Below are 26,009 nucleotides of genomic sequence, written 5' to 3'. Positions count from 1 at the left end.
ATTTGCTTGAATTAAAGCAAAAGGTATAAAAATAATGGTTTCAGTGGTTATATTTGAAAATAGTGAAGAAATACTCAAAATATGCTTCTTTGGCCGTGAAACGTCGATTTTGAAAATGTTATTAAAAATCGAGGTACATTTTTATTTATTGTTCAATCGAGATGAAATCACTTTTAATGAGTGTTTTATTGGGAATTAAGCTGAATTCGGTCAAAAATTTCTCCAGAAAAAAATGCATTCAAAAAAGTACCGAAAAAATCGCATGTTTTTCTTCTTCAAGATACAAAATCCGTGACAACGATTTCTTATTGAAAAATTTTATTTTAACAGATTTTTGATTGGATATCGTTACATTTGCTTGAATTAAAGCAAAACGTATAAAAATAATGGTTTCAGTGATCATATTTGAAAATAGTGAAGAAATACTCAAAGTATGCTTCTTTGGCCGTGAAACGTCGATTTTGAAAATGTTATTAAAAATCGAGGTAAATTTTTAATTATTGTTCAATCGAGATGATATCACTTTCAATGAGTGTTTTATGGGGAATTAAGCTGAATTCGGTCAAACATTTCTCCAGAAAAAAATGCATTCAAAAGCGTACCGAAAAAATCGCATGTTTTTCTTCTTCAAGATACAAAATCCGTGACAACGATTTCTTATTGAAAAATTGAATTTTAACAGTTTTTTATAAAAGTATAAAAATAATGGTTTCAGTGATCATATTTGAAAATACTGAAGAAATACTCAAAAAATGCTTCTTTGGCCGTGAAACGTCGATTTTGAAAATGTTATTAAAAATCGAGGTAAATTTTTAATTATTGTTCAATCGAGATGAAATCACTTTCAATGAGTGTTTTATAGGGAATTAAGCTGAATTCGGTCAAACATTTCTCCAGAAAAAAATGCATTCAAAAGTGTACCGAAAAGATCGCTTGTTTTTCTTCTTCAAGATACAAAATCCGTGACAACGATTTCTTATTGAAAAATTGAATTTTAACAGTTTTTTGAATGAATATCGTTACATTTGCTTGAATTAAAGCAAGAAGTATAAAAATAATGGTTTCAGTGGTTATATTTGAAAATAGTGAAGAAATACTCAAAATATGCTTCTTTGGCCGTGAAACGTCGATTTTGAAAATGTTATTAAAAATCGAGGTACGTTTTTATTTATTGTTCAATCGAGATGAAATCACTTTTAATGAGTGTTTTATAGGGAATTAAGCTGAATTCGGTCAAAAATTTCTCCAGAAAAAAATGCATTCAAAAAAGTACCGAAAAAATCGCATGTTTTTCTTCTTCAAGATACAAAATCCGTGACAACGATTTCTTATTGAAAAATTTAATTTTAACAGTTTTTTGATTGAATATCGTTACATTTGCTTGAATTAAAGCAAAAAGTATAAAAATAATGGTTTCAGTGAATATATTTGAAAATAGTGAAGAAATACTCAAAGTGGTCTCCCTCCCAAGTACTGACTGCGCTCGCGGCTTCTTAACTTCGGTTATCGGACGAGAACCGGTGTATTCAGCGTGTTATGGCCGTTTCTCGAGAGTGCTAGTTAATAATTTGAATTAAATTAACTTTCATCTTTATAAAACAATAACAAAAAGAAGATATGTTTGCTTTTTTCATATTTGGTGGAATTTGAAAGAGGAAACAAAAGTGAAAAAGCCGACGGCACGCAGTATTCCCAAGTACTGTATGCGCTCGACGCTGCTTAACTTCGGTTATCGGACGAGAACCGGTGTATTCAGCGTGATATGGCCGTTGCCGAGAGTGCTAGGTAATAATTCGAATTTAAATTAAGTGAGACAAATTAACCATCATCTTTTTTAAACAATAACAAAAAGAAAATAAGTTTGCTTTTTTCAAATCTATTGGAATTTAAAAGAGGAAAAAAAAGTGAAAAAGCCAACGGCACGCAGTGTTCCTAAGTGGTCTCCCTCCCAAGTAGTGACTGCGCTCGACGCTGCTTAACTTCGGTTATCGGACGAGAACCGGTGTATTCAGCGTGATATGGCCGTTGCCGAGAGTGCTAGTTAATAATTTGAATTCAATTAACTTTCATCTTTATAAAACAATAACAAAATGAAGATATGTGTGCTTTTTTCAAATCGGGTGGAATTTAAAAGAGGAAACAAAAGTGAAAAACCAACGGCACGCAATATTCCCAAGTACTGACTGCGCTCGACGCTGCTAACGTCGGCGATCGGACGAGAACCGGTGTTCTCAGCGTGATATGGCCGTTGCCGAGAGTGCTAGTTAAAAATTCGAATTTAAATTAAGTGAGACAAATTAACCTTCATCTTTTTAAAACAATAACAAAAAGAAAATATGTTTGCTTTTTTCATATCTATTGGAATTTAAAAGAGGAAAAAAAGTGAAAAAGCTAACGGCACGCAGTGTTCCTAAGTGGTCGCCCCCCAAATACTGACTGCGCTCGACGCTGCTTAACTTCGGTTATCGTACGAGAACCGGTGTATTCAGCGTGTTATGGCCGTTGCCGATAGTGCTAGTTAATAATTTGAATTAAATTAACTTTCATCTTTATAAAACAATAACAAAAAGAAGATATGTGTGCTTTTTTCAATTCGGGTGGAATTTAAAAGAGGAAACAAAAGTGAAAAACCAACGGCACGCAGTATTCCCAAGTACTGACTGCGCTCGACGCTGCTACCAGGGCGATCGGACGAGAACCGGTGTTCTCAACGTGATATGGCCGTTGCCGAGAGTGCTAGTTAAAAATTCGAATTCAAATTAACCTTCATCTTTATAAAACATTAACAAAAAGAAAATATGTTTGCTTTTTTCATAACGGGTGGAATTTAAAAGAGGAAACAAAAGTGAAAAAGCCAACGGCACGCAGTATTCCCAAGTACTGACTGCGCTCGACGCTGCTAACGTCGGCGATCGGACGAGAACCGGTGTTCTCAGCGTGATATGGCCGTTGCCGAGAGTGCTAGTTAATAATTTGAATTAAATTAACTTTCATCTTTATAAAACAATAACAAAAAGAAGATATGTTTGCTTTTTTCATATCTGGTGGAATTTGAAAGAGGAAATAAAAGTGAAAAAGCCAACGGCACGCTGTATTCCCAAGTACTGTATGTGCTCGACGCTGCTTAACTTCGGTGATCGGACGAGAACCGGTGTTTTCAGCGTGATATGGCCGTTGCCGAGAGTGCTAGTTAATAATTCGAATTTAAATTAAGTGAGACAAATTAACCTTCATCATTTTAAAACAATAACAAAAAAACATGTTTGCTTTTTTCATATCTATTAAAATTTAAAAGAGGAAAAAAAAGTGAAAAAGCCAACGGCACGCAGTGTTCCTAAGTGGTCTCCCTCCCAAGTACTGACTGCGCTCGACGCTGCTTAACTTCGGTGATCGGACGAGAACCGCTGTATTCAGCGTGATATGGTCGTTGCCGAGAGTGCTAGTTAATAATTCGAATTTAAATTAAGTGAGACAAATTAACCTTCATCATTTTAAAACAATAACAAAATGAAAACATGTTTGCTTTTTTCATATCTATTAAAATTTATTAGAGGAAAAAAAAGTGAAAAAGCCAACGGCACGCAGTGTTCCTAAGTGGTCTCCCTCCCAAGTAGTGACTGCGCTCGACGCTGCTTAACATCGGTTATCGGACGAGAACCGGTGTATTCAGCGTGATATGGCCGTTGCCGAGAGTGCTGGTTAATAATTTTAATTTAATTAACTTTCATCTTTATAAAACAATAACAAAAAGAAGATATGTTTGCTTTTTTCATATCGGGTGGAATTTAAAAGAGGAAACAAAAGTGAAAAAACCAACGGCACGCAGTATTCCCAAGTACTGACTGCGCTCGACGCTGCTACCAGGGCGATCGGACGAGAACCGGTGTTCTCAACGTGATATGGCCGTTGCCGAGAGTGCTAGTTAAAAATTCGAATTTAAATTAAGTGAGACAAATTAACCTTCATCTTTATAAAACATTAACAAAAAGAAAATATGTTTGCTTTTTTCATAACGGGTGGAATTTAAAAGAGGAAACAAAAGTGAACAAGCCAACGGCACGCAGTATTCCCAAGTACTGACTGCGCTCGACGCTGCTAACGTCGGCGATCGGACGAGAACCGGTGTTCTCAGCGTGATATGGCCGTTGCCGAGAGTGCTAGTTAATAATTTGAATTAAATTAACTTTCATCTTTATAAAACAATAACAAAAAGAAGATATGTTTGCTTTTTTCATATCTGGTGGAATTTGAAAGAGGAAATAAAAGTGAAAAAGCCAACGGCACGCTGTATTCCCAAGTACTGTATGCGCTCGACGCTGCTTAACTTCGGTGATCGGACGAGAACCGGTGTTTTCAGCGTGATATGGCCGTTGCCGAGAGTGCTAGTTAATAATTCGAATTTAAATTAAGTGAGACAAATTAACCTTCATCATTTTAAAACAATAACAAAAAAACATGTTTGCTTTTTTCATATCTATTAAAATTTAAAAGAGGAAAAAAAAGTGAAAAAGCCAACGGCACGCAGTGTTCCTAAGTGGTCTCCCTCCCAAGTACTGACTGCGCTCGACGCTGCTTAACTTCGGTGATCGGACGAGAACCGCTGTATTCAGCGTGATATGGTCGTTGCCGAGAGTACTAGTTAATAATTCGAATTTAAATTAAGTGAGACAAATTAACCTTCATCATTTTAAAACAATAACAAAATGAAAACATGTTTGCTTTTTTCATATCTATTAAAATTTAAAAGAGGAAAAAAAAGTGAAAAAGCCAACGGCACGCAGTGTTCCTAAGTGGTCTCCCTCCCAAGTAGTGACTGCGCTCGACGCTGCTTAACATCGGTTATCGGACGAGAACCGGTGTATTCAGCGTGATATGGCCGTTGCCGAGAGTGCTGGTTAATAATTTTAATTTAATTAACTTTCATCTTTATAAAACAATAACAAAAAGAAGATATGTTTGCTTTTTTCATATCGGGTGGAATTTAAAAGAGGAAACAAAAGTGAAAAAGCCAACGGCACGCAGTATTCCCAAGTACTGACTGCGCTCGACGCTGCTAACGTCGGCGATCGGACGAGAACCGTTGTTCTCAGCGTGATATGGCCGTTGCCGAGAGTGCTAGATAATAATTCGAATTTAAATTAAGTGAGACAAATTAACCTTCATCTTTTTAAAACAATAACAAAAAGAAAATATGTTTGCTTTTTTCATATCTATTGGAATTTAAAAGAGGAAAAAAAAGTGAAAAAGCCAACGGCACGCAGTGTTCCTAAGTGGTCTCCCTCCCAAGTAGTGACTGCGCTCGACGCTGCTTAACATCGGTTTTCGGACGAGAACCGGTGTATTCAGCGTGATATGGCCGTTGCCGAGAGTGCTGGTTAATAATTTTAATTTAATTAACTTTCATCTTTATAAAACAATAACAAAAAGAAGATATGTTTGCTTTTTTCATATCGGGTGGAATTTAAAAGAGGAAACAAAAGTGAAAAAACCAACGGCACGCAGTATTCCCAAGTACTGACTGCGCTCGACGCTGCTACCAGGGCGATCGGACGAGAACCGGTGTTCTCAACGTGATATGGCCGTTGCCGAGAGTGCTAGTTAAAAATTCGAATTTAAATTAAGTGAGACAAATTAACCTTCATCTTTATAAAACATTAACAAAAAGAAAATATGTTTGCTTTTTTCATAACGGGTGGAATTTAAAAGAGGAAACAAAAGTGAAAAAGCCAACGGCACTCAGTATTCCCAAGTACTGACTGCGCTCGACGCTGCTAACGTCGGCGATCGGACGAGAACCGGTGTTCTCAGCGTGATATGGCCGTTGCCGAGAGTGCTAGTTAATAATTTGAATTAAATTAACTTTCATCTTTATAAAACAATAACAAAAAGAAGACATGTTTGCTTTTTTCATATCTGGTGGAATTTGAAAGAGGAAATAAAAGTGAAAAAGCCAACGGCACGCTGTATTCCCAAGTACTGTATGCGCTCGACGCTGCTTAACTTCGGTGATCGGACGAGAACCGGTGTTTTCAGCGTGATATGGCCGTTGCCTAGAGTGCTAGTTAATAATTCGAATTTAAATTAAGTGAGACAAATTAACCTTCATCATTTTAAAACAATAACAAAAAAACATGTTTGCTTTTTTCATATCTATTAAAATTTAAAAGAGGAAAAAAAAGTGAAAAAGCCAACGGCACGCAGTGTTCCTAAGTGGTCTCCCTCCCAAGTACTGACTGCGCTCGCCGCTGCTTAACTTCGGTGATCGGACGAGAACCGCTGTATTCAGCGTGATATGGTCGTTGCCGAGAGTGCTAGTTAATAATTCGAATTTAAATTAAGTGAGACAAATTAACCTTCATCATTTTAAAACAATAACAAAATGAAAACATGTTTGCTTTTTTCTTATCTATTAAAATTTAAAAGAGGAAAAAAAAGTGAAAAAGCCAACGGCACGCAGTGTTCCTAAGTGGTCTCCCTCCCAAGTAGTGACTGCGCTCGACGCTGCTTAACATCGGTTATCGGACGAGAACCGGTGTATTCAGCGTGATATGGCCGTTGCCGAGAGTGCTGGTTAATAATTTTAATTTAATTAACTTTCATCTTTATAAAACAATAACAAAAAGAAGATATGTTTGCTTTTTTCATATCGGGTGGAATTTAAAAGAGGAAACAAAAGTGAAAAAGCCAACGGCACGCAGTATTCCCAAGTACTGACTGCGCTCGACGCTGCTAACGTCGGCGATCGGACGAGAACCGTTGTTCTCAGCGTGATATGGCCGTTGCCGAGAGTGCTAGTTAATAATTCGAATTTAAATTAAGTGAGACAAATTAACCTTCATCATTTTAAAACAATAACAAAAAAACATGTTTGCTTTTTTCATATCTATTAAAATTTAAAAGAGGAAAAAAAAGTGAAAAAGCCAACGGCACGCAGTGTTCCTAAGTGGTCTCCCTCCCAAGTACTGACTGCGCTCGACGCTGCTTAACTTCGGTGATCGGACGAGAACCGCTGTATTCAGCGTGATATGGTCGTTGCCGAGAGTGCTAGTTAATAATTCGAATTTAAATTAAGTGAGACAAATTAACCTTCATCATTTTAAAACAATAACAAAATGAAAACATGTTTGCTTTTTTCATATCTATTAAAATTTAAAAGAGGAAAAAAAAGTGAAAAAGCCAACGGCACGCAGTGTTCCTAAGTGGTCTCCCTCCCAAGTAGTGACTGCGCTCGACGCTGCTTAACATCGGTTATCGGACGAGAACCGGTGTATTCAGCGTGATATGGCCGTTGCCGAGAGTGCTGGTTAATAATTTTAATTTAATTAACTTTCATCTTTATAAAACAATAACAAAAAGAAGATATGTTTGCTTTTTTCATATCGGGTGGAATTTAAAAGAGGAAACAAAAGTGAAAAAGCCAACGGCACGCAGTATTCCCAAGTACTGACTGCGCTCGTCGCTGCTAACGTCGGCGATCGGACGAGAACCGTTGTTCTCAGCGTGATATGGCCGTTGCCGAGAGTGCTAGATAATAATTCGAATTTAAATTAAGTGAGACAAATTAACCTTCATCTTTTTAAAACAATAACAAAAAGAAAATATGTTTGCTTTTTTCATATCTATTGGAATTTAAAAGAGGAAAAAAAAGTGAAAAAGCTAACGGCACGCAGTGTTCCTAAGTGGTCGCCCTCCCAAATACTGACTGCGCACGACGCTGCTTAACTTCGGTTATCGTACGAGAACCGGTGTATTCAGCGTGTTATGGCCGTTGCCGATAGTGCTAGTTAATAATTTGATTTAAATTAACTTTCATCTTTATAAAACAATAACAGAAAGAAGATATGTTTGCTTTTTTTCATATCTGGTGGAATTTGAAAGAGGAAACAAAAGTGAAAAAGCCAACGGCACGCAGTATTCCCAAGTACTGTATGCGCTCGACGCTGCTTAACTTCGGTGATCGGACGAGAACCGGTGTTTTCAGCGTGATATGGCCGTTGCCGAGAGTGCTAGTTAATAATTCGAATTTAAATTAAGTGAGATAAATTAACCTTCATCATTTTAAAACAATAACAAAATGAAAACATGTTTGCTTTTTTCATATCTATTAAAATTTAAAAGAGGAAAAAAAAGTGAAAAAGCCAACGGCACGCAGTGTTCCTAAGTGGTCTCCCTCCCAAGTAGTGACTGCGCTCGACGCTGCTTAACTTCAGATATCGGACGAGAACCGGTGTATTCAGCGTGTTATGGCCGTTGCCGATAGTGCTAGTTAATAATTTGATTTAAATTAACTTTCATCTTTATAAAACAATAACAGAAAGAAGATATGTTTGCTTTTTTTCATATCTGGTGGAATTTGAAAGAGGAAACAAAAGTGAAAAAGCCAACGGCACGCAGAATTCCCAAGTACTGTATGCGCTCGACGCTGCTTAACTTCGGCGATCGGACGAGAACCGGTGTTTTCAGCGTGATATGGCCGTTGCCGAGAGTGCTAGTTAATAATTCGAATTTAAATTAAGTGAGACAAATTAACCTTCATAATTTTAAAACAATAACAAAAAAAAACATGTTTGCTTTTTTCATATCTATTAAAATTTAAAAGAGGAAAAAAAGTGAAAAACCCAACGGCACGCAGTGTTCCTAAGTGGTCTCCCTCCCAAGTACTGACTGCGCTCGACGCTGCTTAACTTCGGTGATCGGACGAGAACCGGTGTATTCAGAGTGTTATGGCCGTTGCCGAGAGTGCTAGTTAATAATTTGAACTAAATCAACTTTCATCTTTATAAAACAATAACCAAAAGAAGATATGTTTGCTTTTTTCATATCGGGTGGAATTTAAAAGAGGAAACAAAAGTGAAAAAGCCAACGGCACCCAGTATTCCCAAGTACTGACTGCGCTCGACGCTGCTAACGTCGGCGATCGGACGAGAACCGGTGTTCTCAGCGTGATATGGCCGTTGCCGAGAGTGCTAGATAATAATTCGAACTTAAATTAAGTGAGACAAATTAACCTTCATCTTTTTAAAACAATAACAAAAAGAAAATATGTTTGCTTTTTTATATCTATTGGAATTTAAAAGAGGAAAAAAAGTGAAAAAGCTAACGGCACGCAGTGTTCCTAAGTGGTCGCCCTCCCAAGTACTGACTGCGCTCGACGCTTCTTAACTTCGGTGATCGGACGAGAACCGGTGTATTCAGCGTGATATGGCCGTTGCCGAGAGTGCTAGTTAATAATTTGAATTTAATTAACTTTCATCTTTATAAAACAATAACAAAAAGAAGATATGTTTGCTTCTTTCATATCGGGTGGAATTTAAAAGAGGAAACAAAAGTGAAAAACCAACGGAACGCAGTATTCCCAAGTACTGTATGCGCTCGACGCTGCTTAACTTCGGTTATCGGACGAGAACGGGTGTATTCAGCGTGATATGGCCGTTGCCGAGAGTGCTAGTTAATAATTTGAATTTAATTAACTTTCATCTTTATAAAACAATAACAAAAAAGAAGATATGTTTGCTTTTTTCATATCTATTAAAATTTAAAAGAGGAAAAAAAAGTGAAAAAGCCAACGGCACGCAGTGTTCCTAAGTGGTCTCCATCCCAAGTACTGACTGCCCTCGACGCTGCTTAACTTCAGTGATCGGACGAGAACCGCTGTATTCAGCGTGATATGGTCGTTGCCGAGAGTGCTAGTTAATAATTCGAATATAAATTAAGTGAGACCAATTAACCTTCATCATTTTAAAACAATAACAAAATGAAAACATGTTTGCTTTTTTCATATCTATTAAAATTTAAAAGAGGAAAAAAAAGTGAAAAAGCCAACGGCACGCAGTGTTCCTAAGTGGTCTCCCTCCCAAGAAGTGACTGCGCTCGACGCTGCTTAACTTCAGTTATCGGACGAGAACCGGTGTATTCAGCGTGATATGGCCGTTGCCGAGAGTGCTAGTTAATAATTTCAATTTAATTAACTTTCATCTTTATAAAACAATAACAAAAAGAAGATATGTGTGCTTTTTCAAATCGGGTGGAATTTAAAAGAGGAAACAAAAGTGAAAAACCAACGGCACGCAGTATTCCCAAGTACTGACTGCGCTCGACGCTGCTAACGTCGGCGATCGGACGAGAACCGGTGTTCTCAGCGTGATATGGCCGTTGCCGAGAGTGCTAGATAATAATTCGAATTTAAATTAAGTGAGACAAATTAACCTTCATCTTTTTAAAACAATAAAAAAAAGAAAATATGTTTGCTTTTTTCATATCTATTGGAATTTAAAAGAGGAAAAAAAAGTGAAAAAGCTAACGGCACGCAGTGTTCCTAAGTGGTCGCCCTCCCAAGTACTGACTGCGCTCGACGCTGCTTAACTTCGGTGATCGGTCGAGAACCGGTGTATTCAGCGTGATATGGCCGTTGCCGAGAGTGCTAGTTAATAATTTGAACTTAATTAACCATCATCTTTATAAAAAATAACAATAAGAAGATATGTTTGTTTTTTCATATCTGGTGGAATTTAAGAGGAAACAAAAGTGAAAAAGCCATCGGCATGCAGTGTTCCCAAGTACTGACTGCGCTCGACGCTGCTTAACTTCGGTTATCGGACGAGAACCGGTGTATTCAGCGTGATACGGCCGTTGCCGAGAGTGCTAGTTAATAATTTTAATTTAATTAACTTTCATCTTTATAAAACAATAACAAAAAGAAGATATGTTTGCTTCTTTCATATTGGGTGGAATTTAAAAGAGGAAACAAAAGTGAAAAACCAACGGAACGCAGTATTCCCAAGTACTGTATGCGCTCGACGCTGCTTAACTTCGGTGATCGGACGAAAACCGGTGTTTTCAGCGTGATATGGTCGTTGCCGAGAGTGCTAGTTAATAATTCGAATTTAAATTAAGTGAGACAAATTAACCATCATCTTTTTAAAACAATAACAAAAAGAAAATAAGTTTGCTCTTTTCAAATCTATTGGAATTTAAAAGAGCAAAAAAAGTGAAAAAGCCAACGGCACGCAGTGTACCTAAGTGGTCTCCCTCCCAAGAAGTGACTACGCTCGACGCTGATTAACTTCGGTTTTCGGACGAACACCGGTGTATTCAGCGTGATATGGCCGTTGCCGAGAGTGCTAGTTAATAATTTGAATTTAATTAACTTTCATCTTTATAAAACAATAACAAAAAGAAGATATGTGTGCTTTTTTCAAATCGGGTGGAATTTAATAGAGGAAACAAAAGTGAAAAACCAACGGCACGCAGTATTCCCAAGTACTGACTGCGCTCGACGCTGCTAACGTCGGCGATCGGACGAGAACCGGTGTTCTCAGCGTGATATGGCCGTTGCCGAGAGTGCTAGTTAAAAATTCGAATTTAAATTAAGTGAGACAAATTAACCTTCATCTTTATAACCTTGACTTTTTACGTCACATCTGAGACCTCACAACACCGCTCCCGGATGGGGTCGAACCACCAACCTATTGGTTAACAGCCGAACGCGCTAACCATTGCGCCACGGAAGCCCAAAAATTAAATGGTCGTCATTTATTGTGCAAAAACTTTGGCTTTCTACGTTACATTTCAGATCCCACAACACCGCTCCCGGGTGGGCTCGAACCACCAACCTATTGGTTAACAGCCGAACGCGCTAACCATTGCGCCAAGGAAGCCCAAAATTTAAATGCTCGTCAGGTATTGTGTAAAAACCTTGACTTTTTACGTCACATCTGAGACCTCACAACACCGCTCCCGGATGGGCTCGAACCACCAACCTATTACTTAACAGCCGAACGCGCTAACCATTGCGCCACGGAAGCCCAAAAGCTAAATGCTCGTCAGGTATTGTGCAAAAAACTTGACTTTTTACGTCACATCTGAGACCTCACAACACCGCTCCCGGATGGGCTCGAACCACCAACCTATTGGTTAACAGCCGAACGCGCTAACCATTGCGCCACGGAAGCCCAAAAGTTAAATGCTCGTCAGGTATTATGTAAAAACCTTGACTTTTTACGTCACATCTGAGACCTCACAACACCGCTCCCGGATGGGGTCGAACCACCAACCTATTGGTTAACAGCCGAACGCGCTAACCATTTCGCCACGGAAGCCCAAAAATTAAATGGTCGTCATTTATTGTGCAAAAACTTTGGCTTTCTACGTTACATTTCAGATCCCACAACCCGCTCCCGGGTGGGCTCGAACCACCAACCTATTGGTTAACAGCCGAACGCGCTAACCATTGAGCCACGGAAGCTCAGAAATTAAATTGTTGTCAGGTATTGTGGAAAAACTTTGGCTTTCTACGTTACATTTGAGACCCCACAACACCTCTCCCGGGTGGGCTCGAACCACCAACCTTTCGATTAACAGCTGAACGCGCTAACCATTGTGCCACGGAAGCCCAAAAGTTAAATGCTCGTTAGGTATTGTGTAAAAACCTTGACTTTTTACGTCACATCTGAGACCTCACAACACCGCTCCCGGATGGGCTCGAACCACCAACCTATTGGTTAACAGCCGAACGCGCTAACCATTGCGACACGGAAGCCCAAAAGTTAAATGCTCGTCAGGTCCCCAGTAGCACAAGCCTTCCGCATAACAGTCGGTTAAAGGTCGAATAGTCGGTTTACGGTCCAGTCAGCTGTACCATGCTTATTCCGATACTTTTCCGACTCATGAAGCCGACTACTTCTTTTAGTTGGCAATGCCGACATCTATCTGACAGTTGGAACAGAGATGGTTTAAAGTAGGCTTGCCTACCGTCTAGAAAATTTCAACATATTTTTTGCCAATTGATTACCGACTCTCTCGCGCTAGTCGGTATTGTGACGTTTAAGAAGAGTAAATTTAAAAGCAAAGTTATGCTTAGGCCGTTTAGTAACCGACATTTATCCGACAGTTGGAACTGAGATGGTTTAAAGTAGGCTTGCCTACAGTCTAAAGAATTCCAGCACATTTTTGGCCAATTGATTACCAACTCCCTCGCGCTAGTCGTTATTATGACGTTTAAGACGAGTAAAATTAAAATCAAAGTTATTCTTAGGCCGTTTAGTAACCGACATTTATCCGACTGTTGGAACTGTGGTGGTTTGAAGTAGGCTTGCCTACCGTCCTAATCATGTTACCCATTTCTGCCAATTGATTACCATCTCCTTCCCGCTAGTCGGTATGGTCACGTTTTAAAAGAGTAAAATGATAAACGAAGTTGTAATATAGGCCTTCTTTTTCCGTGGGACGGTTTTTTTGACTTTTACTATTCCGCATATGCCACCAAATTTTTTTTTGTTATATATTTAACTTATACTATATTTCGACCCACAAGCAGAAGTTGATAATACTATATTTTTGGCAACACTAGAAACATAACGTTACAAAAAACTACAAAGCAAGAAAACACATCTGATTTTCTAGTTTGAATTTTCCCTCCTGTAATTTCTCGGGTCAGGTGACACGCCTCTGTTCTATTGGCGTAACTAAGATAACGCCATGCACGTCATCATCGAAGAGGGCGCTGCTAGTGCGAAAGCAAGATAGCCTTTCCAGTATCTCTGACGCGGCTGGGTCGTCAGAATGTTTAAACGAGATTTTTGTGGTCGAAAATGATTAGTTCTAGGCTTGCTAACTTTTAATTTCATCGCTAAGGTTCTTTGTCACACTATATAAACTAGAAACGTCTTCGTTTGTCACGTAAGGTTTGAATTTTGTTATTGATTTATCAATTTATCTACCTTTTAGAGCCAGTTTTATGCATAAGCCTTTGCTTTTTTACCTAGCTTCTCATCTGCTGGGAACCACACCCCTATAAAGTGAAACCAAAACTTTGTTTATGTATACCTTCAGTTTATTTGTTTGAATATAAAAGAAGCAAGTGCTTTGGGGCGCTTGGAAATAAAAACCTTATATATTAAAGATTTTTGGTTGTGAAAATAATACTGAATTCCAAAATAGATCTCAAATTTTTTTTAGTTACAGAATGTTTTTGCGGTTTCAAACATTTTAAGAGAAAAATGTGTGAAATAATACCCTTTAGAATTGTATGTTTTTCTTTTTCCTTAAAAAAATCTGTAAGTGTATATCAGGGTTGCCACAGTACCTGGATATCCTGGAAAAGTCAGGGAATTTAAAAATGGGCCAAAAGGTCATTGAAAAGTCGGGAAATTTTAAAAATTTTAGCAAATTCTGGGAACTTGATTTTAGTGGGTAAAAGTATTTATTGAAAGAGTAATGAAAGTTTCTCCTTATCCTCTCTTAACACAGAAAACTCCATGAGCAATCCTTAAAAATGTCTAGATTTGTTTTTATAAAGTAAATGCCTTCAAAAAAGCTCTTAAGACTGTTATTTATAGTTAAAATGATTCTTATTCATTTTGGTGCAACAAATACATTGGAAAACTTAATGTAGAGAGTTTATTTAATTATAAGCACTTAAAACGTGCTGTAAAATTTTACCCTACCGCCCTAAAAGGTCTGGGAAAATCTGAGAAAAAGGTCAGGGAAAATCTGAGAAAAAGGTCAGGGAAAACCTTGAAAAGTCCGGGAATTTTGTTCTAAAAATTCCGTAGCAACCCTGTATATTTTTCATTAAGAATTTTTTTAATTTAAGAGATAGTAACTGGCCACATCGAAGATATTAACAATGAATATTAATGCTTTAACTGATTTAAATATTATACTCGCCCTGAAAAATTTTACTTTTGGTTAAAACCAATTAGCTAGGCAACCATTCGACTAGTCGTGTAATATCGAATACATTGTTTAATATTTGAAATTGTTATAATTGATGCTCAACCTGTATGTTACTTGAAATAACCAAAGTACAAATTCTAAAGTGATTTTCATTGAAAATGTATTAAAGAAATTTCAATACTTGGTATCAGTATCCTTTACTATAAGCGAATGAAGCCTCGAGTTAAGGCTTGATCGTCGCAAAACCGTCGGGCCTCGAGTTAAGGTTTGATCGTCGCAAATACGTCGGACCTCTTGCTGACAGGCGGTTAAGTCGACTCTCAAACGTGTTGGATGAGGGTCGTATTTCATTCGTGTCGTAACAGTCGGTAAACCAGTGGGCCGTCGTCCCACCGGGCGGACATTTCGATTCTCAAACCCTTACTCTACCAGCCCTTTACCGACGATTTACCGTTCCTATACTAAAAAGCCGCGAAATCGTCGGATTGAGCGCGGCTTTAGGTAGGCATAATGACGCCGACATATAGTCGGCCAACAGTCGTTTTATAGTAGCCTCAAAACAGTAGGAAAACCGGCGGGCCATCGTCCCTCCAGGCGGACATTTCGACTTTCAAACCATTACTCTCCCGACTTATTAGTGACTTTTTACCAACTCGTCGGTAACACACAAAGCCGACCATGTAGGCCCTACGTCGGCAGTGCTACTGGGGGTATTATGTAAAAACCTTGACTTTTTACGTCACATCTGAGACCTCACAACACCGCTCCCGGATGGGGTCGAACCACCAACCTATTTGTTAACAGCCGAACGCGCTAACCATTGAGCCACGGAAGCTCAGAAATTAAATTGTTGTCAGGTATTGTGGAAAAACTTTGGCTTTCTACGTTACATTTGAGACCCCACAACACCTCTCCCGGGTGGGCTCGAACCACCAACCTTTCGATTAACAGCTGAACGCGCTAACCATTGTGCCACGGAAGCCCAAAAATTAAATGCTCGTCAGGTATTGTGTAAAAACCTTGACTTTTTACGTCACATCTGAGACCTCACAACACCGCTCCCGGATGGGCTCGAACCACCAACCTATTGGTTAACAGCCGAACGCGCTAACCTTTGCGCCACGGAAGCCCAAAAATTAAATGGTCGTCATTTATTGTGCAAAAACTTTGGCTTTCTACGTTACATTTCAGATCCCACAACACCGCTCCCGGGTGGGCTCGAACCACCAACCTATTGGTTAACAGCCGAACGCGCTAACCATTGAGCCACGGAAGCTCAAAAATTAAATGGTCGTCAGGTATTGTGGAAAATTTTTGGCTTTCTACGTTACATTTGAGATCACACAACACCGCTCCCGGGTGGGCTCGAACCACCAACCTATTGGTTAACAGCTGAACGCGCTAACCATTGCGCCACGGAAGCCCAAAAATTAGATGCTCGTCAGATATTGTGTAAAAACCTTGACTTTTTACGTCACATCTGAGACCTCACAACACCGCTCCCGGATGGGCTCGAACCACCAACCTATTGGTTAACAGCCGAACGCGCAAACCATTGCGCCACGGAAGCCCAAAAGTTAAATGCTCGTCAGGTATTGTGTAAAAACCTTGACTTTTTACGTCACATCTGAGACCTCACAACACCGCTCCCGGATGGGCTCGAACCACCAACCTATTGGTTAACAGCCGAACGCGCTAACCATTGCGCCACGGAAGCCCAAAAGTTAAATGCTTGTTAGGTATTGTGTAAAAACCTTGACTTTTTACGTCACATCCGAGACCTCACAACACCGCTCCCGGATGGGCTCGAACCACCAACCTATTGGTTAACAGCCGAACGCGCTAACCATTGCGCCACGGAAGCCCAAAAGTTAAATGCTCGTCAGGTATTATGTAAAAACCTTGACTTTTTACGTCACATCTGAGACCTCACAACACCGCTCCCGGATGGGGTCGAACCACCAACCTATTGGTTAACAGCCGAACGCGCTAACCATTGCGCCACGGAAGCCCAAAAATTAAATGGTCGTCATTTATTGTGCAAAAACTTTGGCTTTCTACGTTACATTTCAGATCCCACAACACCGCTCCCGGGTGGGCTCGAACCACCAACCTATTGGTTAACAGCCGAACGCGCTAACCATTGAGCCACGGAAGCTCAAAAATTAAATGGTCGTCAGGTATTGTGGAAAAACTTTGGCTTTCTACGTTACATTTGAGATCACACAACACCGCTCCCGGGTGGGCTCGAACCACCAACCTATTGGTTAACAGCTGAACGCGCTAACCATTGAGCCACGGAAGCTCAGAAATTAAACGGTTGTCAGGTATTGTGGAAAAACTTTGGCTTTCTACGTTACATTTGAGACCCCACAACACCTCTCCCGGGTGGGCTTGAACCACCAACCTTTCGATTAACAGCTGAACGCGCTAACCATTGCGATACGGAAGCCCAAAAATTAGATGCTCGTCAGATATTGTGTAAAAACCTTGACTTTTTACGTCACATCTGAGACGTCACAACACCGCTCCTCGATGGGCTCGAACCACCAACCTTTCGGTTAACAGCCGAACGCGCTAACCATTGCGCCAAGGACGCCCAAAAATTAAATGGTTGTCAGGTATTGTTGAAAAGTTACGACTTTTCACGCTACTTCTGAGACCCCACAAATCCTCTCTCGTTTGGGCTCGAACCACCAACCTTTCGGTTAACAGCTGAACGCGCTAACCATTGCGCCACTGAGGCCCAAAAATTAAATGGTCGTCGGGTATTGTGGAAAAACTTTGGCTATTTACGTTACATTTGAGATCCCAAAACACCGCTCCCGGGTGGGCTCGAACCACCAACCTATTGGATAACAGCCGAACGCGCTAACCATTGAGCCACGGAAGCTCCGAAAATAAATGGTTATCACGTATTATGGAAAAAGTTTGACTTTTCACGCTACATCTGAGACCTCACAACACCGCTCCCGGATGGGCTCGAACCACCAACCTTTCGATTAACAGCCGAACGCGCTAACCATTGAGCCACGGAAGCTCAGAAATTAAATGGTTGTCACGTATTGTGGAAAAGTTTTGACTTTTTACGCTACATCTGAGACCACACAAGACCTCTTCCGGGCGGGCTCGAACCACCAACCTTTCGATTAACAGGTGAACGCGCTAACCATTGCGCCACGGAAGCCCAAAAGTTAAATGTTCGTCAGGTGTTGTGGAAAAACTCTGACATTTTACGTTACATCTGAGACGTCACAACACCGCTCCCGGGAGGGCTCGAACCACCAACCTTTCGGTTAACAGCTGAACGCGCTGACCATTGCGCCACTGAAGCCCAAAAATTAAATTTTCGTCAGGTATTGAGGTAAAACCTTGACTTTTTACTTCACATCCGAGACCTCACAACACCGCTCCCGGATGGGCTCGAACCACCAACTTTTCGGTTAACAGCCGAACGCGCTAACCATTCGCCACGGACGCCCAAAAATTAAATGGTCGTCAGGTATTGTGGAAAAACTTTGGCTATTTACGTTACATTTGAGATCCAAAAACACCGCTCCCGGGTGGGCACGAACCACCAACCTATTGGTTAACAGCCGAACGCGCTAACCATTGAGCCAAGGAAGATCAGAAATTAAATGGTTGTCACGTATTGTGGAAAAGTTTTGACTTTTAACGCAACATCTGAGACCCCACAACACCTCTTCCGGGTGGGCTCGAACCACCAACCTTTCGATTAAGAGCTGGACGCGCTAATTACTGCGCCACGGAAGCCCAAAAATTAAATGTTCGTCAGGTATTGTGGAAAAACTCTGACATTTTACGTAACATCTGAGACGTCACAACACCGCTCCCGGATGGGCTGGAACCACCAACCTTTCGGTTAACAGCCGAACGCGCTAGCCATTGCGCCACGGACGCCCAAAAATTAAATGGTTGTCAGGTATTGTTGAAAAGTTACGACTTTTCTCGCTACATCTGAGACCCCACAAATCCTCTCTCGTTTGGGCTCGAACCACCAACCTTTCGGTTAACAGCTGATTGCACTAACCATTGCGCCACGGAAGCCCAAAAATTAAATGGTCGTCAGGTGTTGTGGAAAAAACCTTGACTTTTTACGTCACATCTGAAACCCTACAACACCTCTTCCGGTTGGGCTCGAACCACCAACCTTTCGGTTAACAGCCGAACGCGCTAACCATTGCGCCAAGGAAGCCCAAAAATTTAATGGTCGTCAGGTATTGTGGCAAAACTTTGGCTTTCTACGTTACATTTGAGATCCCACACCACCGCTCCCGGGTGGGCTCGAACCACCAACCTATTGGTTAACAGCCGAACGCGCTAACCAATGAGCCACGGAAGCTCAGAAATTAAATGGTTGTCACGTATTGTGGATAAGTTTTGACTTTTTACGCTACATCTGAGACCCCACAACACCTCTTCCGGGTGCGCTTGAACCACCAGCCTTTCGATTAACAGTTGAACGCGCTAATAATTGCGCCACGGAAGCCCAAAAATTAAATGTTCGTCAGGTATTGTGGAAAAACTCTGACATTTTACGTTACATCTGAGACGTCACAACACCGCTCCCGGATGGGCTCGAACCACCAACCTTTCGGTTAACAGCTGAACGCGCTGACCATTGCGCCACTGAAGCCCAAAAATTAAATGGTCGTCAGGTATTGTGGAAAACTTTTGGCTTTCAACGTTACATTTGAGATCCCAAAACACCGCTCCCGGGTGGGCTCGAACCACCAACCTATTTGTTAACAGCCGAATAAGCTAACCATTGAGCCACGGAAGCTCAGAATTTAAATGGTCGTCAGGTGTTGTGGAAAAAACCTTGACTTTTTACGTCACATCTGAGACGTCACAACACCGCTCCCGGATGGGCTCGAACCACACACCTATTGGTTAACAGCCGAACGCGCTAACCTTTGAGCCACGGAAGCTCAGAAATTAAATGGTTGTCAGGTATTGTAGATAAGTTATGACTTTTTACGATACATCTGAGACCCTACAACACCTCTCCCGGGTGGGCTCGAACCTTCAACCTTTCGATTAACAGCTGAACGCGCTAATCATTGCGCCACGGAAGCCCAAAAATTAAATGTTCGTCAGGTATTGTGGAAAAACTCTGACATTTTACGTTACATCTGAGACCTCACAACACCGCTACCGGATGGGCTCGAACCACCAACCTATTGGTTAACAGCCGAACGCGCTAACCATTGCGCCACGGAAGCCCAAAATTTAAATGGTCGTCAGGTGTTGTGGAAAAAACCTTGACTTTTTACGTCACATCTGAGACGTCACAACACCGCTCCCGGATGGGCTCGAACCACACACCTATTGGTTAACAGCCGAACGCGCTAACCTTTGAGCCACGGAAGCTCAGAAATTAAATGGTTGTCAGGTATTGTAGATAAGTTATGACTTTTTACGTTACATCTGAGACCCTACAACACCTCTTCCGGTTGGGCTCGAACCACCAACCTTTCGGTTAACAGCCGAACGCACTAACAATTGCGCCAAGAAGGCCCAAAAATTTAATGGTCGTCAGGTATTGTGGCAAAACTTTGGCTTTCTACGTTACATATGAGATCCCACACCACCGCTCCCGGGTGGGCTCGAACCACCAACCTATTGCTTAACAGCCGAACGCGCTAACCATTGAGCCACGGAAGCTCAGAAATTAAATGGTTGTCACGTATTGTGGAAAAGTTTTGACTTTTTACGCTACATCTGAGACCCCACAACACCTCTCCCGGTTGGGCTCGAACCACCAACCTTTCGATTAACAGCTGAACGCGCTAATTATTGCGCCACGGAAGCCCAAAAATTAAATGGTCGTCAGGTATTCTGGAAAAACTTTGGCTTTCTACGTTACATTCGTGATCCCACAACACCGCTCCCGGGTGGGCTTGAACCACCAACCTTTCGGTTAACAGCCGAACGCGCTAACCATTGCGCCACGGAAGCCCAAAAATTAAATGGTCGTCAGGTATTGTGGAAAAACTTTGGCTTTCTACGTTACATGTGAGATCCCACAACACCGCTCCCGGGTGGCCTCGAACCACCAACCTATTGGTTAACAGCCGAACGCGCTAACCATTGAGCCACGGAAGCCCAAAAATTAAATGGTCGTCAGGTATTGTGGAAAAACTTTGGCTTTCTATGTTACGTTTGAGATCCCACAACGCCGCTCCCGGGTGGGCTCGAACCACCAACCTATTGGTTAAAAGCCGAACGCGCTAACCATTGCGCCACGGAAGCCCAAAAATTAAATGGTCGTCAGGTGTTGTGGAAAAAACCTTGGCTTTTTACGTCACATCTGAGACGTCACAACACCTATTCCGGTTGGGCTCGAACCACCAACCTTTCGGTTAACAGCCGAACGCGTTAACCATTGCGCCACGGAAGCCCAAAAATTACATGGTCGTCAGGTATTGTGGAAAAACTTTGACTTTTTACGCTACATTTGAGAACTCACAACACCTCTTCCGGGTGGGCTTGAACCACCAGCCTTTCGATTAACAGTTGAACGCGCTAATATTTGCGCCAAGGAAGCCCAAAAATTAAATGTTCGTCAGGTATTGTGGAAAAACTCTGACATTTTACGTTACATCTGAGACGTCACAACACCGCTCCCGGATGGGCTCGAAGCACCAACCTTTCGGTTAACAGCTGAACGCGCTGACCATTGCGCCACGGAAGCCCAAAAATTAAATGGTTGTCAGGTATTGTAGATAAGTTATGACTTTTTACGTTACATCTGAGACCCTACAACACCTCTTCCGGTTGGGCTCGAACCACCAACCTTTCGGTTAACAGCCGAACGCGCTAACCTTTGAGCCAAAGAAGCCCAAAAATTTAATGGTCGTCAGGTATTGTGGCAAAACTTTGGCTTTCTACGTTACATTTGAGATCCCACACCACCGGTCCCGGGTGGGCTCGAACCACCAACCTATTGGTTAACAGCCGAACGCGCTAACCATTGAGCCACGGAAGCTCAGAAATTAAATGGTTGTCACGTATTGTGGATAGGTTTTGACTTTTTACACTACATCTGAGACCCCACAACACCTCTTCCGGGTGGGCTTGAACCACCAACCTATTGGTTAACAGCCGAAGTCGCTAACCATTGAGCCACGGAAGCTCAGAATTTAAGTGGCTGTCACATATTGTGGAAAAGTTTTGACATTTTACGTTACATCTGAGACGTCACAACACCGCTCCCGGATGGGCTCGAACCACCAACCTTTCGGTTAACAGCTGAACGCGCTAATCATTGCGCCACGGAAGCCCAAAAATTAAATGTTCGTCAGGTATTGTGGAAAAACTCTGACATTTTACGTTACATCTGAGACCTCACAACACCGCTCCCGGATGGGCTCTAACCACCAACCTATTGGTTAACAGCCGAACGCGCTAACCATTAAGCCACGGAAGCTCAGAAATTAAATGGTTGTCACGTATTGTGGATAAGTTTTGACTTTTTACGCTACATCTGAGACCCCACAACACCTCTTCCGGGTGGGCCTGAACCACCAGCCTTTCGATTAACAGTTGAACGCGCTAATAATTGCGCCACGGAAGCCCAAAAATTAAATGTTCGTCAGGTATTGTGGAAAAACTCTGACATTTTACGTTACATCTGAGACCTCACAACACCGCTCCCGGATGGGCTCTAACCACCAACCTATTGGTTAACAGCCGAACGCGCTAACCATTCAGCCACGGAAGCTCAGAAATTAAATGGTTGTCACGTATTGTGGAAAAGTTTTGACTTTTTACGCTACATCTGAGACCCCACAACACCTCTCCCGGTTGGGCTCGAACCACCAACCTTTCGATTAACAGCTGAACGCGCTAACCATTGCGCCACGGAAGCCCAAAAATTCAATGTTCGTCAGGTATTGTGGAAAAACCTTGACTTTTTACGTCACATCAGAGACCTCATAACACCGCTCCCGGATGGGCTTTAACCACCAACCTATTGGTTAACAGCCGAACGCGCTAACCATTGAGCCACGAAAGCTCAGAAATTAAATGGTCGTCACGTATTGTGGAAAAACTTTGGCTTTCTACGTTACATGTGAGAACCCACAACACCGCTCCCGGGTGGCCTCGAACCACCAACCTATTGGTTAACAGCCGAACGCGCTAACCATTGAGCCACGGAAGCCCAAAAATTAAATGGTCGTCAGGTATTGTGGAAAAACCTTGACTTTTTACGTAACATCTGAGACGTCACAACACCGCTCCCGGATGGGCTTGAACCACCAACCTTTCGGTTAACAGCCGAACGCGCTAACCATTGCGCCACGGAAGCCCAAAAATTAAATGGTCGTCAGGTATTGTGGAAAAACTTTGGCTTTCTACGTTACATTCGAGATCCCACAACACCGCTCCCGGGTATGCTTGAAGCACCAACCTATTGGCTAACAGCCGAACGCGCTAACCATTGAGCCACGGAAGCTCAGAAATTAAATGGTTGTCAGGTATTGTGGAAAAACTTTGGCTTTCTACGTTACATTTGAGACCCCACAACCACCAACCTTTCGATTAACAGCTGAACGCGCTAACCATTGAGCCACGGAGGCTCAGAAATTAAATGGTCGTCAGGTATTGTGGAAAAACTTTGGCTTTCTACGTTACATTTGAGATCCCACAACACCGCTCCCGGGTGGGCTCGAACCACCAACCTATTGGTTAACAGCCGAACGCGCTAACCATTGAGCCACGGAAGCCCAAAAATTAAATGGTCGTCAGGTATTGTGGAAAAACCTTGACTTTTTACGTCACATCTGAGACCTCACAACACCGCTCCCGGGTGGGCTCGAACCTTCAACCTTTCGATTAACAGCTGAACGCGCTAATCATTGCGCCACGGAAACCCAAAAATTAAATGTTCGTCAGGTATTGTGGAAAAACTCTGACATTTTACGTTACATCTGAGACCTCACAACACCGCTCCCGGATGGGCTCGAACCAACAACCTATTGGTTAACAGCCGAACGCGCTAACCATTGAGCCACGAAAGCCCAAAGTTAAATGCTCGTCAGGTATTGTGTAAAAACCTTGACTTTTTACGTCACATCTGAGACCTCACAACACCGCTCCCGGATGGGCTCGAACCACCAACCTATTGGTTAACAGCCGAACGCGCTAACCATTGAGCCACGGAAGCCCAAAGTTAAATGCTCGTCAGGTATTATGTAAAAACCTTGACTTTTTACGTCACATCTGAGACCTCACAACACCGCTCCCGGATGGGCTCGAACCACCAACCTATTGGTTAACAGCCGAACGCGCTAACCATTGAGCCACGGAAGCTCAGAAATTAAATGGTTGTCACGTATTCTGGAAATGTTTTGACTTTTTACGCTACATCTGAGACCCCACAACACCTCTCCCGGGTGGGCTCGAACCTTCAACCTTTCGATTAACAGCTGAACGCGCTATTCATTGCGCCACGGAAGCCCAAAAATTAAATGTTCGTCAGGTATTGTGGAAAAACTCTGACATTTTACGTTACATCTGAGACGTCACAACACCGCTCCCGGATGGGCTCGAACCACACACCTATTGGTTAACAGCCGAACGCGCTAACCTTTGAGCCACGGAAGCTCAGAAATTAAATGGTTGTCACGTATTGTGGATAAGTTTTGACTTTTTACGCTACATCTGAGACCCCACAACACCTCTTCCGGGTGCGCTTGAACCACCAGCCTTTCGATTAACAGTTGAACGCGCTAATAATTGCGCCACGGAAGCCCAAAAATTCAATGTTCGTCAGGTATTGTGGAAAAACCTTGACTTTTTACGTCACATCTGAGACCTCACAACACCGCTCCCGGATGGGCTCGAACCACCAACCTATTGGTTATCAGCCGAACGCGCTAACCATTGAGCCACGGAAGCTCAGAAATTAAATGGTTGTCACGTATTGTGGATAAGTTTTGACTTTTTACGCTACATCTGAGACCCCACAACACCTCTTCCGGGTGGGCCTGAACCACCAGCCTTTCGATTAACAGTTGAACGCGCTAATAATTGCGCCAAGGAAGCCCAAAAATTAAATGTTCGTCAGGTATTGTGGAAAAACTCTGACATTTTACGTTACATCTGAGACGTCACAACACCGCTCCCGGATGGGCTCGAAGCACCAACCTTTCGGTTAACAGCTGAACGCGCTGACCATTGCGCCACGGAAGCCCAAAAATTAAATGGTTGTCAGGTATTGTAGATAAGTTATGACTTTTTACGTTACATCTGAGACCCTACAACACCTCTTCCGGTTGGGCTCGAACCACCAACCTTTCGGTTAACAGCCGAACGCGCTAACCTTTGAGCCAAAGAAGCCCAAAAATTTAATGGTCGTCAGGTATTGTGGCAAAACTTTGGCTTTCTACGTTACATTTGAGATCCCACACCACCGGTCCCGGGTGGGCTCGAACCACCAACCTATTGGTTAACAGCCGAACGCGCTAACCATTGAGCCACGGAAGCTCAGAAATTAAATGGTTGTCACGTATTGTGGATAGGTTTTGACTTTTTACGCTACATCTGAGACCCCACAACACCTCTTCCGGGTGCGCTTGAACCACCAGCCTTTCGATTAACAGTTGAACGCGCTAATAATTGCGCCACGGAAGCCCAAAAATTCAATGTTCGTCAGGTATTGTGGAAAAACCTTGACTTTTTACGTCACATCTGAGACCTCACAACACCGCTCCCGGATGGGCTCGAACCACCAACCTATTGGTTATCAGCCGAACGCGCTAACCATTGAGCCACGGAAGCTCAGAAATTAAATGGTTGTCACGTATTGTGGATAAGTTTTGACTTTTTACGCTACATCTGAGACCCCACAACACCTCTTCCGGGTGGGCCTGAACCACCAGCCTTTCGATTAACAGTTGAACGCGCTAATAATTGCGCCACGGAAGCCCAAAAATTAAATGTTCGTCAGGTATTGTGGAAAAACTCTGACATTTTACGTTACATCTGAGACCTCACAACACCGCTCCCGGATGGGCTCTAACCACCAACCTATTGGTTAACAGCCGAACGCGCTAACCATTCAGCCACGGAAGCTCAGAAATTAAATGGTTGTCACGTATTGTGGAAAAGTTTTGACTTTTTACGCTACATCTGAGACCCCACAACACCTCTCCCGGTTGGGCTCGAACCACCAACCTTTCGATTAACAGCTGAACGCGCTAACCATTGCGCCACGGAAGCCCAAAAATTCAATGTTCGTCAGGTATTGTGGAAAAACCTTGACTTTTTACGTCACATCAGAGACCTCATAACACCGCTCCCGG

At 42.1% G+C, this 26,009-nt stretch overlaps 1 long non-coding RNA gene, 2 other non-coding genes and 23 pseudogenes across 3 annotated transcripts; 1 reads left to right on the top strand and 25 right to left on the bottom strand.

Annotated features, from left to right (window-relative positions):
* Positions 1–1,911: 1,911 nt before the first annotated feature.
* Positions 1,912–2,030, bottom strand: LOC149652972 (5S ribosomal RNA; annotated as a pseudogene).
* Positions 2,031–2,389: 359 nt separating this feature from the next.
* LOC149652971 (5S ribosomal RNA) lies at positions 2,390–2,507 on the bottom strand (annotated as a pseudogene).
* Positions 2,508–3,313: 806 nt separating this feature from the next.
* Positions 3,314–3,432, bottom strand: LOC149652970 (5S ribosomal RNA; annotated as a pseudogene).
* A 137-nt stretch (positions 3,433–3,569) lies between these two features.
* LOC149652969 (5S ribosomal RNA) lies at positions 3,570–3,688 on the bottom strand (annotated as a pseudogene).
* A 584-nt stretch (positions 3,689–4,272) lies between these two features.
* On the bottom strand, positions 4,273–4,375 carry LOC149652968 (5S ribosomal RNA; annotated as a pseudogene).
* A 134-nt stretch (positions 4,376–4,509) lies between these two features.
* Positions 4,510–4,628, bottom strand: LOC149652967 (5S ribosomal RNA; annotated as a pseudogene).
* A 137-nt stretch (positions 4,629–4,765) lies between these two features.
* Positions 4,766–4,884, bottom strand: LOC149652966 (5S ribosomal RNA; annotated as a pseudogene).
* A 361-nt stretch (positions 4,885–5,245) lies between these two features.
* LOC149652965 (5S ribosomal RNA) lies at positions 5,246–5,364 on the bottom strand (annotated as a pseudogene).
* A 584-nt stretch (positions 5,365–5,948) lies between these two features.
* On the bottom strand, positions 5,949–6,051 carry LOC149652964 (5S ribosomal RNA; annotated as a pseudogene).
* Positions 6,052–6,185: 134 nt separating this feature from the next.
* Positions 6,186–6,304, bottom strand: LOC149652963 (5S ribosomal RNA; annotated as a pseudogene).
* Positions 6,305–6,441: 137 nt separating this feature from the next.
* LOC149652962 (5S ribosomal RNA) lies at positions 6,442–6,560 on the bottom strand (annotated as a pseudogene).
* A 358-nt stretch (positions 6,561–6,918) lies between these two features.
* On the bottom strand, positions 6,919–7,037 carry LOC149652961 (5S ribosomal RNA; annotated as a pseudogene).
* A 137-nt stretch (positions 7,038–7,174) lies between these two features.
* LOC149652960 (5S ribosomal RNA) lies at positions 7,175–7,293 on the bottom strand (annotated as a pseudogene).
* Positions 7,294–7,654: 361 nt separating this feature from the next.
* Positions 7,655–7,773, bottom strand: LOC149652959 (5S ribosomal RNA; annotated as a pseudogene).
* Positions 7,774–7,896: 123 nt separating this feature from the next.
* LOC149652958 (5S ribosomal RNA) lies at positions 7,897–7,999 on the bottom strand (annotated as a pseudogene).
* A 137-nt stretch (positions 8,000–8,136) lies between these two features.
* On the bottom strand, positions 8,137–8,255 carry LOC149652957 (5S ribosomal RNA; annotated as a pseudogene).
* A 123-nt stretch (positions 8,256–8,378) lies between these two features.
* On the bottom strand, positions 8,379–8,481 carry LOC149652956 (5S ribosomal RNA; annotated as a pseudogene).
* Positions 8,482–8,616: 135 nt separating this feature from the next.
* Positions 8,617–8,735, bottom strand: LOC149652955 (5S ribosomal RNA; annotated as a pseudogene).
* A 359-nt stretch (positions 8,736–9,094) lies between these two features.
* LOC149652954 (5S ribosomal RNA) lies at positions 9,095–9,213 on the bottom strand (annotated as a pseudogene).
* A 347-nt stretch (positions 9,214–9,560) lies between these two features.
* Positions 9,561–9,679, bottom strand: LOC149652953 (5S ribosomal RNA; annotated as a pseudogene).
* Positions 9,680–9,816: 137 nt separating this feature from the next.
* LOC149652952 (5S ribosomal RNA) lies at positions 9,817–9,935 on the bottom strand (annotated as a pseudogene).
* Positions 9,936–10,294: 359 nt separating this feature from the next.
* Positions 10,295–10,413, bottom strand: LOC149652951 (5S ribosomal RNA; annotated as a pseudogene).
* A 581-nt stretch (positions 10,414–10,994) lies between these two features.
* On the bottom strand, positions 10,995–11,113 carry LOC149652950 (5S ribosomal RNA; annotated as a pseudogene).
* A 2,402-nt stretch (positions 11,114–13,515) lies between these two features.
* LOC149652949 (uncharacterized) lies at positions 13,516–14,860 on the top strand. Its single transcript, XR_016370898.1, has 2 exons — positions 13,516–13,677; positions 13,764–14,860. It is a non-coding gene; the product is annotated as an uncharacterized LOC149652949 (long non-coding RNA).
* A 9,670-nt stretch (positions 14,861–24,530) lies between these two features.
* TRNAI-GAU (transfer RNA isoleucine (anticodon GAU)) lies at positions 24,531–24,603 on the bottom strand. Its single transcript has one exon. It is a non-coding gene; the product is annotated as a tRNA-Ile (tRNA).
* An 809-nt stretch (positions 24,604–25,412) lies between these two features.
* Positions 25,413–25,485, bottom strand: TRNAI-GAU (transfer RNA isoleucine (anticodon GAU)). Its single transcript has one exon. It is a non-coding gene; the product is annotated as a tRNA-Ile (tRNA).
* Positions 25,486–26,009: the final 524 nt, after the last annotated feature.

The sequence above is a fragment of the Phalangium opilio genome, unplaced genomic scaffold, assembly GCF_054372755.1.
Source record: "Phalangium opilio isolate 3A_F unplaced genomic scaffold, DU_Popi_V2 ptg000082l_1, whole genome shotgun sequence".
In the NCBI taxonomy this organism is placed as follows: Eukaryota; Metazoa; Arthropoda; class Arachnida; order Opiliones; family Phalangiidae; genus Phalangium; species Phalangium opilio.
The sequence above is the reverse complement of the archived record's forward strand: the minus strand, read 5'-3'. Positions and strand labels throughout refer to the sequence as shown.